The sequence below is a fragment of the Hippocampus guttulatus genome, chromosome 7, assembly GCF_054856545.1.
Source record: "Hippocampus guttulatus isolate MCC_2025c chromosome 7, RoL_Hgut_1.0, whole genome shotgun sequence".
In the NCBI taxonomy this organism is placed as follows: domain Eukaryota; kingdom Metazoa; phylum Chordata; class Actinopteri; order Syngnathiformes; family Syngnathidae; genus Hippocampus; species Hippocampus guttulatus.
In genome coordinates, this window is record NC_141267.1 from 22,413,172 (window position 1) to 22,426,430 (window position 13,259).

Below are 13,259 nucleotides of genomic sequence, written 5' to 3' on the forward strand. Positions count from 1 at the left end.
CGATACAAATAAAGCTGTTTTGTATTGCATTCCCTTTAGCTAGCTCCATCTAGTGGACGCATAGCGCAACCCCAGCCACAGTGGTGCTGACCGTGAAAGAAGCTCGAGTGACCGACAGAGACGGAACATTGATAAAAGAACCCCAAAAAAGGAAGAGCGAGCCACATTAGAGTTGGTTTTCACGCAAAAGGCTTGCGGAGCAATAATTAGCGCTCGTTACGTGGAGTTAGCAAAGCAGGTCCCAGAAAATGGCTTTGGACTGCTCGCTGATCAGGTCCGGACTCTTTCGCCACCCGCTCCCCCCTTACTCTGTTCGCGACTCAAAAGGTGTCGACTCAAGCGACTTCACGTCATTTCGGATGACCGAATAAAAGAATGAAACGTGCACAACATTCATCTTGTGCCTCGGCAATCTAATACCAGAGAAATACCTCGTGGAAATTCTTCTCCCTCTCTAAGAGAGCTGATATATATGCACACTATTATCTTTGTCGGGGGCCCCATGTTTGCTCTCGCACTGGATTTAGTCGTCGGAATGCATCCGGTGACCGTGACGCCCATTTGTCCTTTGCATCCACGTACAAAAAGTGCAGCCTTGTTTTGTGTCACAGCCTGTGCCGTCAGCTCAATTGCAGGACGGCGAAGTCGAAAACACACTAGCAAAGGCGGCCTTCGATAGCTGAGATATGCGGCCAAGAATTCCTTTCAAGGACTCGGCTTGATTAAAATGACGGGGAAAAAAAGAAAAAAAAAAGGAAATATGAAATAAAAATCTGCCATGGATTTGAACGACATCATTCTTCAAATGAATATTCCCCCCATTTGAATGGCTTCAGGGCAAACGCAGCTCGGCAGCAAAAGCGGCCGTAACTCGAAGGGCTTACGAGCTCGCCCGTGTCACATTCCAACACACCGCCGGCGAGATGTCGGAGGCTGGGAATGGACAAGTCATTTTTGGCGAGGGCCACGTCGTCGTTACGTTTGTCCTCAGGGGCTCATTATGACTGTCAATCCAGATAGAATGGATGGTTTGGAAATGATTAGCCAGTTTTGAAAAAAAAAAAAAAAAGATCATCTATGTTTCTTTTTTAAGGGTGATTAGTGACAAAAAAAATGCTACATTTCAGTGTTCTGTAAAGTGAAGCCAATTTACAATTTTGGGGTCATTTCCATTTGCCACGCGGGCCACATGAAATAAGATGGCAGTCCCAAGTTGGCCCCGGGGCCTTGAGTTTGACACGCGCGTCGTAGGCGCGCGCACACACATAAAACACAAAGTAGCCAATGCGACGTCGTCGTCGTCGTCGTCAGCGGCACTACGCAAAGTTCGACGGACACAAATAGCGGCAATCAAAGCGAAGACGCCGTAAAGGCGGCGCGGTGTTTATCTTCAGGCTGAGAAAGCTCACACCTCCGCGATAACGCGCGCGTTTCCGCGCTCGCTCAAACAGCGCCGTCAATGCCAGTCGTGACTTCGCGGCCGCCCGAGGCGCACACCGCCGCCTGCTTGCTATTTGAACAGCACTTGTTGAATTTCACAACCAGCTCATAAAAGGATGCGGAAACGTGCTGGCGTCGGCGGGAAAAGAATTCAAGAGTGTTTGCGTGACTGGATGTGCGCGTGCGCGGGCGCCAGGGTGTTTGTAGACAAGGTGAGGGAAGTCGAGGGCAAAGAGCAAATGCGAGTGGAAGTCGGATTGTGGCTCAAGCACCGGGGTTCAAATCATTTGGGATATTTTCAAGATAGTTTTGGATTTCATTTTTTTTTACAATTCAACTCATTTTGATTCGTTTTACGGAGTGTTTTTCTATTTCGATTCGTATTTATTTATTTTTTTCCCCAAAATGCTTCATTTGTGTTTCGTTATTAGTTTTAGCATTAGTTTTAGGTTTTTTTGTTGTTGTTGTTTGTTTGAAATATATGGAGTACTTGTCAAGTGGAAGTACAATCCTGAAACAACCGTTTGACCTTTCTTCTTCTGTACGGGTATGGAACAATACCCCCAAAATACTGTTTTTTATATATATTATATTTAAAATCTCATGCATGACATTGATTGCCAGAGAGGAAAAGAAAGGAAACATTTCTCCATAGTTTTAGTTTTATCAACGTAAAACGTAGTTCAGTTAGTAAAAATGGTTTTCAGAAAAGGAAAAGAAACCCAACAACTCATGACGACAAGCCGCCGATCTCGGAAAACATTGGAAATGTCTCTCCACCGGCTTTCGTCATGCATTCATGTCATTCACCGGGCGGATGTCAAAACTTTTCTCCAATCGCGGGTCAAAACAAATCTGAGTGCGTGCACGCGCGGGCTGCCGTGTTTCGAAAGGCGCCGCGCAGCATCGCGCAGCAACGCGCGCTGTCCAGTGGAATCAAATGATTGCACACTGACGCGGTTGATCAGGCAGCGGTTGGAGTCATTTCAAAGGCCTTCCCGATGACTCCCCCGTCCCAAGCTCATCTTCCAAAAGGTGCCGCACGCTTTCCCCCACACAACCAGATGACTTCAATGATGTTCACATGAGCGCTCCCAACACCAAATATTTCTTGGATCTTGAGCCCAAACAATGGCGGCATCTGCTGCCAGACCAATTCCGTAATGGAAAGCCCCCCCCCTCCCGCCCCACCCCACCTTTCTCTCCCTCTCTCTCTCTCTCTCTGTGTCTCACTCGCCCGGCCAGTCGCGAACGTCAATGAAAAGCAGTGGGACGGGGAGTTGCTAATGTGTGGGCAGGGACAAAGCAAGAGCCTCGCTGTATTGTATGAGCCCCATGACACATATCCCAACATCTCTCTCATGTGTGCGCACGCACGCGCGCGCGCACGCACCGCCTTGTCTTTATTGACAGCTCGTCAAAAATCAATCCAAAAGATCTTGAAGTTCAGCCTTATTTGGCTGCATCATCTTGGAAGCGGCTTCTCTGGAATATAGCGGCCATACTGTACAATGTTCCAGCCGAGCGTGTGTAATTTCGCATTGATTTCACCCCCCCCCCCCCCCCTTCTGCCTCCTTAGCCCCTGAGTCACTGCACACGCAAAGAAAAAAAACTTCATCACATTGGCCGTTAATGCACATTCACAATAAGTCCATTTTCTCCTGCCCTCTGGTCATTTCACTCTTTCTCTCTCTCTTTTTTTTTTTTTTTTGCTTTCTTTTCTTTTCATCTTGAATCTTCTCCTTGATTCCTGCTCAGACATTTTTTTCTACGAATCTCTTCACAGGTCACTGTTTTCTCACGATAATGGACAACTTCTGCAAATGTTGTGGACCTAACATCCCCCCCCCCCCCCCCCGCAATTTTTGGATTTGAAGCCAATCCCAAATTATTTAGAACTAAACGAAAGAAGTCAACACAGAGACTCTAATATCTGACAGGATCTACTAACTATCAACAAACCAACAACCCATGTAGGGTTGGAAAATGGAAAAGTCACTCTTCAAATCCACTCGAGTGCATTTCTCAAGCACTTTCAAGCAAGCAAAGTGCTGTACGCGAAGAAAAAATAACTCATAAAACAAGAAATGAATCACCAAGACAGTAAAAAAATAAAAATCACAGCCACATGAAAAATCAAGTCTCATGCAAAGAATCACAAAGGAGTTTGAAGACAAGTTTTGAAAGACGGGCGGCGAGCATCTAAGCAAATCAGACCAGAAACGTTTCCAGAAAACCTGCACGAGGAAAAAAGGAAAAACGAGCTTTGGTATTCTGACATTGCGACCCACACAGGCCTTTGCGGCCTTCAATTTGTTCTTGGCTGCCTCAAATGCCCTCCCCGCCTCGTCCGGTCCTCGAGTGCCCCTCCCTGTCCGGCATCTTTTCCACGTCTCCCTCCTCCAACACGTCGACTTCAAAGGATCGGGATGGTTTTCTAGCTTCTGCGCAAGCTGATGAGTCGAGAGGAGGGAGACATGGAAAACATGCCTGCCGCACGGGGGGGGGGGGGGTCTCTGGAGGACCGGACTCGGGCACCCCCGAGTCGACACTCTGCTAAACATTTCCGTCGTGGGAAGGCTTTGGATGGCAAGTGATCCCATTTCACTCAACCGTGATGGCAGTTTGATTGTAAAACTGGCATGAAAAACATTTGAAAGCATATTGTCTCTTTGACCCGAGATCTGAGGATCACACACACACACACAGACACACACACACACAGACACACACACACACGCACGCACACACACACGGACAGCTGTCAGTCAGTCTTTCGAGAGCGTTGTTGTTGGTTAAGTCTGACACTGTGCCTCAGCCACTCTAAGCCTATTACTGTATTCATTCACCGCTGTTGACAACACACACACACTCACACACACACACACACGCGCGAACAGTGGCGCTATCAGCGGGACCTTTTCAGTAAGCCGAGCATATCCTCCAGCCGGATCGTACATCATTCTCCCAAACAAACATCCTCCACCGTACGTCACGCACAATATCGGGATGGTCTTTTTTCCTGCGAGGTGGCGTGTCGCTGTTTGTTGAGGGTATCGCTTACAGCCGAGGTGCTTGAAGAAAGACGGCTCTCCCGCGGCGTCGCTCGTGCGCGGACGGGGGGAGTGGGGCTTTGCTGTTGCCGCCGCCGTTATCAGTTCTATTCCAATGTATTTCTTATCGAGGTGGCGGTGGGGAGGGAGGTGGGGAAGGAGGAGTGTGGGGGGGGGGGGGGTGGAGTGGAGGGGGGGGGGCGACCGACAATACAAGCTTATCAAACATCCTCAGCCTTGATTCCACCTGTCACTCAAGACCAACACGCACACACACAGAGACAAACAGTAGCACCAAGAGTGGGCCTTTTTGATTGACAGCTGGCTTTGCCAACAAATACGACGCTGGGTTCAACATCCGCGTGGCCTTTTTTTTTTTTTTACACACACACACACACACACACACTACGTGCTGGCATAACCTGCGTCTGAAGTGAGCCAGAACATTCCAGAGTAACAAAGGTGGGATTAGAGGGACGCATTAGTTGGCCTTGCAGCGAGATTCCTGTCAATAACAGCGGCCAGAATAAACCGCAAAGCCTCGATAAGAAGACAAAGGACAAGTGCGATAGCACCGAGAGGAGAGTGGGAGGAGAGGATCAATAGCAAGAGGGATGGATGGACGGATGGATGGATGGATGACGGACAGGCAGGATCAATGTGGAGCGAGGGGAGAAAGTTTTCACAAAGGGTGAAGATGGCCGAGGGGGGGGGGGGGGGTCATAGATTGAAGCACGGAGGAGGATATTGCGAGCATTTTATGCATCGAAATACTCAGCGACTCGACCAACCAGACCCAATGAGGCACGATCACATTTCATAGCAATCAAAGTACATAAGATGCATCAAAACCTCGGCTCAAGTTTAACACGCTTGTTTTTCACTGAACAAGTCAGACAGGTGTTGATTGAACGTGCATAGTATATTGTTATGGTTGTGGTTTGCAGTGTAGGACCACGCCGCATCAGGCAGACGGGCGTTTCTACGGCAGCATGCTACGCGTGCCTCCTCCGCCGCACCTGCACCCTTGTCAAGGAAAATCTGCGCATAGAGGCGCATAGAGGGAATCTGCTTCGATTCGCAGCAGATGAAGTCGGCTGTGTCCACGCCCACATCGGCGCAAAATGCCCTTTGTCCGCCAAAAGACAAAACACCTAGTCTAGCTCGCCCCCGCGCAGATTTGGGCCACATCTGGGCACGAAAAGAAAGACATATATGTCAGATTGAGCTTTAGGTTTTTTTTTTTTAAGCATTGATAATTTGGCATAGACTCATTAGAAATTAAAACAGGCCTTTACGATGACTCATCCATGGGTCAAAAGATCCGAGCACCGGTGGCAAACTCAAGGCCTGGAGAGGTTGTGGGGGGGGGGGGGGGGGGGGGGGAATCTGGCCCACATCATCATTGTTTTGTGGCCCACATAAGAAAATGCAGTTTGTCTATTTCCTGTTTCCTTGCGAATTGGATTTGTTCCATTCCATTTGGAAGACAACATTCACCACTTTTTAACGCCAAAACTTAATTCAGACAAAATCTTAACAGATTTACACGCTTTTTTGTTTTTCTTTCGCCACATCCTACTCCAAACGCAAACCGAACAACAGTTGTATCCATGGATACATATTTGTTCTTCACTTTTTTCCACGAATTTCTGATTTCATCTACACCCGCCCCCCCCAAATTAATTGTACTCTGTCTTCAGTTGTATATTCTGTAATCTGACGAGGTCATAACAGCCCCCTGAAGGAAACCATAACTATGATGTGGCCCATGACAAAAATGATTCCCCCCCCCCCCTCCCCTCCCCTCCTATGCCAACACAACAACTAGAGGCTCAAAGTTATGCGTGTGGAGCGCAGCAAAGAACAGCAAGGAAAAATCCAGCCAAGTGTTTCACCGCCTTTTGTTGGTGAATTTTCTACATGCATACACGCCTCGGTGCTCTCGGGAACGATATAGACGGAGAGACGTGACTCCAGAAAGACAGAAAGAGAGGGCAGGCAGGGCGCAAGAGCATCCCTGTTGTCGTCAGCGAGCAGCTAGCTGTCACACAAAGACACAATGAGGCCCTGCAACAAACAGCCACTTAAAAAAAAAAACAGGCTGGCAACAGAGAGCAAATTCAATTAGAGAAGTAATTAGTAGATACAGGGCCAGACTGCGGGCTGCGCCGACGCCACAAAACAGGATTTCCAAGGTGTGAATAAGAGGCGGACGGCGTCATAATTAAGAGGCAATCGCCTCTGCCGATGAATACCTAAAAATACGCAGGCTCCCCCGTGCAAAACTATTAATTCGGTGATCGCAAAATGTCGCGGATGATGATTAATACAACGTTCGTTTTTATAAGACTTATTTCTGAAAAGATAGCGAGACAATTGCACATAATGCATTCCGCCTGGCATTTATATTGCTAATTAATTTTCTCTGATAATTTATGGGAGGACCCCCCCACCGCCTCCCCTCGTCCCACAGCCCCTTTCTCCACCACGCATGAGTGCGTGTTTATTGCTGGCGAAGCAGCGCTCACTCCAAGCTGTTGAACGGCGCTCGAAAGGCCTTCCGGCACGATGACGCTCGTCGCGAGCGAAAAAGAAAGCAGGAAAAAAAAAAAAGACAAAAAATAAAAAACGAATAGAAATAATCCAGCTTCTCGGTCGCCTTTCCGCCTCGGCAGCCCTGCACGCTCACCTCACTCATTTATTTCCCTTTCCACCGTCCAACAGAAAGCGAGAGGGGGTAAAAAAAAAAAAAAAAAAAAAGATTTTTCGTGCCTCCAGTCAGTCAACGCACCACCGAGTGAAACATGGCGGATGATATTGTTCAATTCATCTTTTTTTTTCCCTTTTGTTTCATAGTTGCCGGTCATGGTTTCTGTTCCATTTGTGACCAACAGGTGGCATCAGAGGGCTTCTCCTCCAGTGTGGCACCTGTTGGTCATCATGTCCTTTGCTTTTGCTGTTCAAAGGATTGCCACGCCCACCTCTCGGGGTCGGTTTTTCTGTCGCTGTTGGATTGTTGCGTTCCGTTGATACTTTGACTTTTTGGTGTTTCGGGGACTTAGTTGTGCAATCAATTATTATTATTTTTTTGCCTCTGTACCTCCGTAAGTGTTTTGGTTAATACTTTATATATCCGGGTCACTCTGCTTCTCCCGCCCCCTGCTTTTTAGGGTCCCCGACCACCACGCATCTCAGGACTCGGCTATTTGCGTGCAGCAGCAGCAGCGCGAGTTTCGGGTGGGTTGCTAATTGGCAAGTCAAGATTGGTGCTTAGAACGTGCACTGAAAAAAAGAAATGTTATGTTGAATTGATTCCCTTTTATTTTGTCAAGTGGTTGCACTCATCGAATCATCCAGATTTAGATCCAATTTAAAGTTCACGCATAGTCCACGATAGTCTATTATGAGCTCATCGAGATGATCGTTCACGTGTGTACTCGGCTTGGCGGAGCACAATCAGCCGAAGAGCAGGTCTGACCAAAGTATTGTCGTGTCTTATTTTATCGTTGGCTTGGAAATGAAATGCAAGGCCCAAACCAAGCGTGGCATGAAGCGGGGGGGGGGGGGGGGGGGGAATTGGGGGGTGGGCGGGTGTTCAGGCTGTGACGAAAAACTGAATTGCCACATCCACATCTTTTTAAATTCAGATTTAGCTTCTCAGGCTGGGTTAAAAAAAATAAAATAAAAGTGTGAGCTCTCCATATGCAGACTTTGCATATTCATCTGTGACAGTTGGGGTTATTTGGTGCCCCATTTGCAAAAAATATCCACTTAACCATATCATCTTGACTGATCGGGACTCATAAGCCAAGCAATAGGCTGAGAGGGGAGGATAACACTAATATGGCCTCAGATTTCTATGCGGGACTAGTTCACGCCATTCACTGAGGAAGGTAGCCGATCGACTGGGGAGCGCGGCGAAGGGAGGGAAAGAGATGGACATTAAGTGGCCTTCGCAGTCTGCGGCCGGCGCTTTAAGAGCCAATTACCAGTCTAATGGAGTTAATGCCAGAGATGAGATGAGAGGAAAGGGGGATATAGCGAGGACGCTTGACAGTGAGACAAACTGCCGCGGGGCTGGGGGACGGGGGAGGGGGGGGGGGGGGGGGGCGATTAGTATTTGCTAATCTGATGGGAAAATCTCAAAGCATCAAAAACAGACTGCAACACATCAGCAGAGGGAGCAAAATGAGACTTGGGGGCAAGGAAACACGGCGCAGAAAAAAATAAAAAATAAAATAAAAAAAATCTCGCTCTCGTCATCTGCGGTGTTAGAATGCAGATTACAAGTGTGATCTCGGGGCTTATAAACGATTTAGCCAATTACCAACGTTATCTAAAAACGCTTTAATTTGCCATTCAGAGCTGCAACAGGGGCCCTGCAAGCTGTCAATGAGGGTGATTAGAGCCCAGATTGCGGCTTCGGAGGGCCCAAACATCTGCTGCCACGCGGACTTGGAGATGTCAGCGCAGGAAAAGAGCTCCTCTTCAGAAGCCGGGCATCTGATTAGCAAAAGGGATGACGGGTGGGGGGGGGGGGGAAAGAGGATGAGAGAGAAGAAGTGGAAAGACCCGTGTTGGTCGCGTGCCAGCGAGTGCGGCGACGAGGAAGGCCCATCTGTGCGCCCTCACACTCGAGGCACGGCGGATGTCGAAGCGCATTGATTTCCATTCAGCCGTCATGAGACCCGTGTGGAAAAATGCACGTATACACACACGCACACGCACACACACACACGGAGAAAATGACGGTGTTTGAAAGCTGTGTCGAGTACCCGGGCTGGTGTGTTGGCTGTCACTTTGCCAAGCATTTGCGCTCCTTCCTGTCATTTCCTCCCAGCTCCAACCCTCCCTCCCGCTCTCTCTTCCTCCGCCCGTCTCCCTCAAACCAGCGCGAGCAACTTCGCAAACGCTACATCTGGTGCTCAAATTAAATCATTTACAGTCCATAGAGAGACGAGACGTTCGGTGACAATGCAGCCGCCGGGGGAATCAGCGGGCTTTCTCTTATACAAGCTAACACGTTCGTCTCGACTGGCATCTGATTAGTAGTCAATACAGAAGAGTTGTTTTTTTTTTTTTTTTTCCTTCTTTGCAGCGTGCTGGAAATGAGCCGCTTGAAAACGGAGCGCGAGCTGCTCGTGTGCGGCGGCGGCCTTTGGCTCTCCCCCTTGTGTCTTCACTAACATCTGCACTTCTTTCGCTGTCAGGTACCAATCTTGGCTTCTATCAAGTCCACTAAGTTAGCGCGCAACCATTTAACATTACACCAGATGCGCGGCGCCTTATTTCCAGCACACTCAATGATTTGATCACTTTTTTTCGGTGAGCGTGGACGACTGCTTCCAAATTATCGGGAGCAGTTTGTTGAAAGAACTTTTTTTTTCTTTTTTTGCTCCATCATGAATCTTCCCAATACACTTGTCAAAAGGCTCCTTTGAAGCAACACTCCGCTGAACATTCATTATGGTAGGAGTGCTGGTCTAAGTGATGGCAGCGGCGGCAAAATATAAGCCGTTGCGCAAAGACAGCTGCGATGGTTGCATTTCTCCGCTCGCGGATAAAAGAGGACTGATATTTACTGCGCTCGGGCCGTAAATCAAAAGCATTGCCACGAAAGGCTGAATATCGACGATTGCACAACGACGCGCTCCACCTCGTCCATTTCACTTTGAACAGCGCGATCTCTGTTCATCGGCTAACGCTGAAAGTCAAAATCGTAAAAAAAAAAAAAAAAAAGGGGAATGAGTCCATTCTCTTTTTAATCAAATTAGACTTTTCCTTCGCTGCCCTTTTGCTTCCAATGCAAGAAGATGCCACGTTTTGATTTGTTTTGCTCCCCCAAGAATGTGTCACTGAAGGGATGTGAAGGCCTTGTGATAAAAAGCCGTTGTCCAGTCGCCCGGCCTGGGAATGGACCGACTCTTATGAAATGCCTCCAAGACACGCGAGCCACGCTCATCCGTCATTCGAGCGAGACAGCGCGGGCTTTTGTTTTGTCCCGTTCTGGCTCGCACTGGACGGGTCGCCCCAGCTACTGGAGGGACTCGTAATGTGTGCTTGAGAGAAGAAAGACGGACAGCTGAAACTGCGTCGAACGGCGCGAGTGTGTGCGTGCGTGCCGAGGGACGCAGTTGACCCGGTGTCAATTAGAGAGCCCGTATCGTTCCATTCCCCAGGGCGAGGCAGACTGAAATCATTTCATTCATTTCAACTGATCATGCCGTTTCTGCCCCCCCCCCCCCGCCCCCACCCTTCGTTTCGGCTGCCTGCCTGCTACTTTTTTTAAAAAATTTTATGGAAAGAAAAGTGGATCAAAGTAGCTTGACTTTTAGCAGCCAGCGGCAAAGTCAGAAAAGTCAAAGTAATGAAGTAAGAGTAGTTTACTTGAACAACTGGTGGACATGGCTCAAAACACCCCTGCGCCACACCACCAACAACAACAAAAAAAAAAGATCCCAAATCAGGCGGCAGTATTATAACACTGGTGTTAATATGCCGCAAAAAATGGACCAATTTGACCTCCCAAAAATGTTTTCGTCGGTGCCCAGACCGCACGAATGTCAAGTCAAACGCCGCGACTGTTGGCCGAGTGGTTAGCACTGCCGTCTCGTAGCAGGAAGGTCGCGGGGGGGGGGGGGGGGGGGTCATTTTGGCCACACTGAACGCTCGACGTCCGACGCTTTCTGTTTCTTGCCTTTGCGGATTTCTCCAAGGCGCGGCGGTTGCCTCCTCAACTAAAACAGAAGCGAGGTGACCGACGCGCTTGCTGTCCGCTGCTCCCTTGAACGGGTTCAAAGTTTGTTTCGGCAGGATCGCACCCGTCGGAAACGTCCGCGCCGCGATGATATTGCGGCCGACTCTCAAAGTGATTTAGTAATAAATCCTGCCGTTCCGATTGCCGTTTGCCGGTGGCGTACTGCAAATCAGCTTTTCCACCAAATCCTCCCTGACAAAATGTGACAAACTATTGTTGTCCTTTGTCTCCATATCACTCTAATCCTCTTTCTGCCTCTCTTCTTCCTCCCTGCATCCCGCCATCATCCTCCCCAATTGCAAGAAAATGCCTCGGTGCTGACCGATTGTGAGCGCACCCGCGCACAGCTATGGCTTGCGCTTTGCTGCGGGTGTGGGGGGGGGGGGGGGCTAAGCTGTGTGGTCACACTATGCACATGTGTGTGAGTTTCATGTGCTTGCTTGATGTTGGCTTTTGGCACTTGGGAATTGTGAACGTGTCCATGTCCATGTCACAGGGCCTCGGTCGGGCTCGGGGAGAGGAGCAGAAGGATTTAGATGTTGCGTGGCGCCCGCTGGCTCCTTCTCAGGTTGACGCATGCCCCCCGCGACTGCGCTTGGCCGCTGTTGTAGGTACGCCGCGGATCAGTTTAAGCCTTACAGAGCTATTGTTGTGAAAAAGGCCCCATCCTCTCTCTCTCTCTCTCTCTCTCCTCTTTTCTAACCTCTTTGTTTGAGAATGCAAACAGCCGCGCTCGCGCTATATGTGAGGTCTAATACGCAGCGTTGCCGGCAGTACAACACTGTAACCACCATCAGTGTGTTTTTTTTTTTTTCCATTTTGGCCAAATGACAAACATTTGCCGCGAATGGAATGGAAAGCACCGTCAAACTCAAATGTTTGCAGTTAGCCGTGTTGACAGCATGTCATAACTGTAAACATGAACGGAACGTTTTCATCGTGAGAAGAGAGAGATCTACAAACTGTGTGTGTGTGTGGGGGGGGGGGGGGATGCTGACTCATTTCTCCTTTTTATCAGGGGTCAGGTTATTCTTTTCAAAACATTCAATATCATTTTTGATTCAGAAGCTAGCGGTTAGCGCATGTGCCTCAACGTTCCGAGGTCGCGGGTTTGGTCAAGGGCCTCCTGCGCTCCAAGCCCTTGCCGCCGCCTGTTATGGCTGATTTTTTTATTTTATTTCTTTTTGTGTACGAGTACAACGTCCTTTCCATCAACAGGATCGAGAGGGCAACCTCATTTAACCACAGGTAGACAAGATGAATAGCATAGCGCTATTTGTGGTGCATTTTCTTGTATTTTGTGACACAGAGTTTTGTTACTGGCTGGATTTGTGTATTTTTCTTTTTCTTTGCTTTGTTCTCAACGGGTAGCATTCCAAATCGTTCCACTACGTTCGTGCCGGAGGAACAACGTATACTTTCTTTGCCGACTCTCCAAGGTTAACGCTGACAAACTCCCCTGGGGCAGAAACATTGTGCCACTCATGTGAAATGACTTGCTATTTAACAAAGGGAGAGGCGACGCCGCTATCTCACTGAGGCGTTGGCATGCTCTCAGCAAAGTTTTCTTCATCTCAAGTATCTGTCCCTCAGCTATATGACCCTCTCCGCCTCTCCATCTTAATGCTTTTGATAAAACATCAGGCAGGGGGGGGGGGGGGGCACGAGATGGAAGACGTGCTTTATTTTGGCCAAAGCAGGCATCACCTAAAGGCTGCGGATAAAGGCCCGAGTCCGTTAATATCTGTCTGCCCTGGTCCGTCTCTCCGCTCGCCGCATTAAGACGATGTCCGGCTTCTTTTCAGACCCAGCCACTCTGAACGGTCACAGAGCTTTTTGTCCCCCCCCCCACCCCCCAACCCCGAGGCCTCTAAGCCCACTGATGAGAATCTGCAACGGCCCAGAGGCGATACACTATGAAAGTGTGCGAAATGGAGGAATGGAGTGGCGAAGAGAGAGTGAGCAGAAGCAACTTGAGGGTGAAGGAGGGACGGGACAAAAGGAG

The 13,259-nt window shown here is 48.9% G+C and overlaps 1 protein-coding gene across 5 annotated transcripts in view; it reads right to left on the reverse strand.

Annotated features, from left to right (window-relative positions):
• fxr1 (FMR1 autosomal homolog 1) overlaps positions 1-13,259 on the reverse strand; it is a 121,700-nt gene that overhangs the window by 27,335 nt on the left and 81,106 nt on the right. The gene's annotated exons all lie outside the window — the stretch shown is intronic.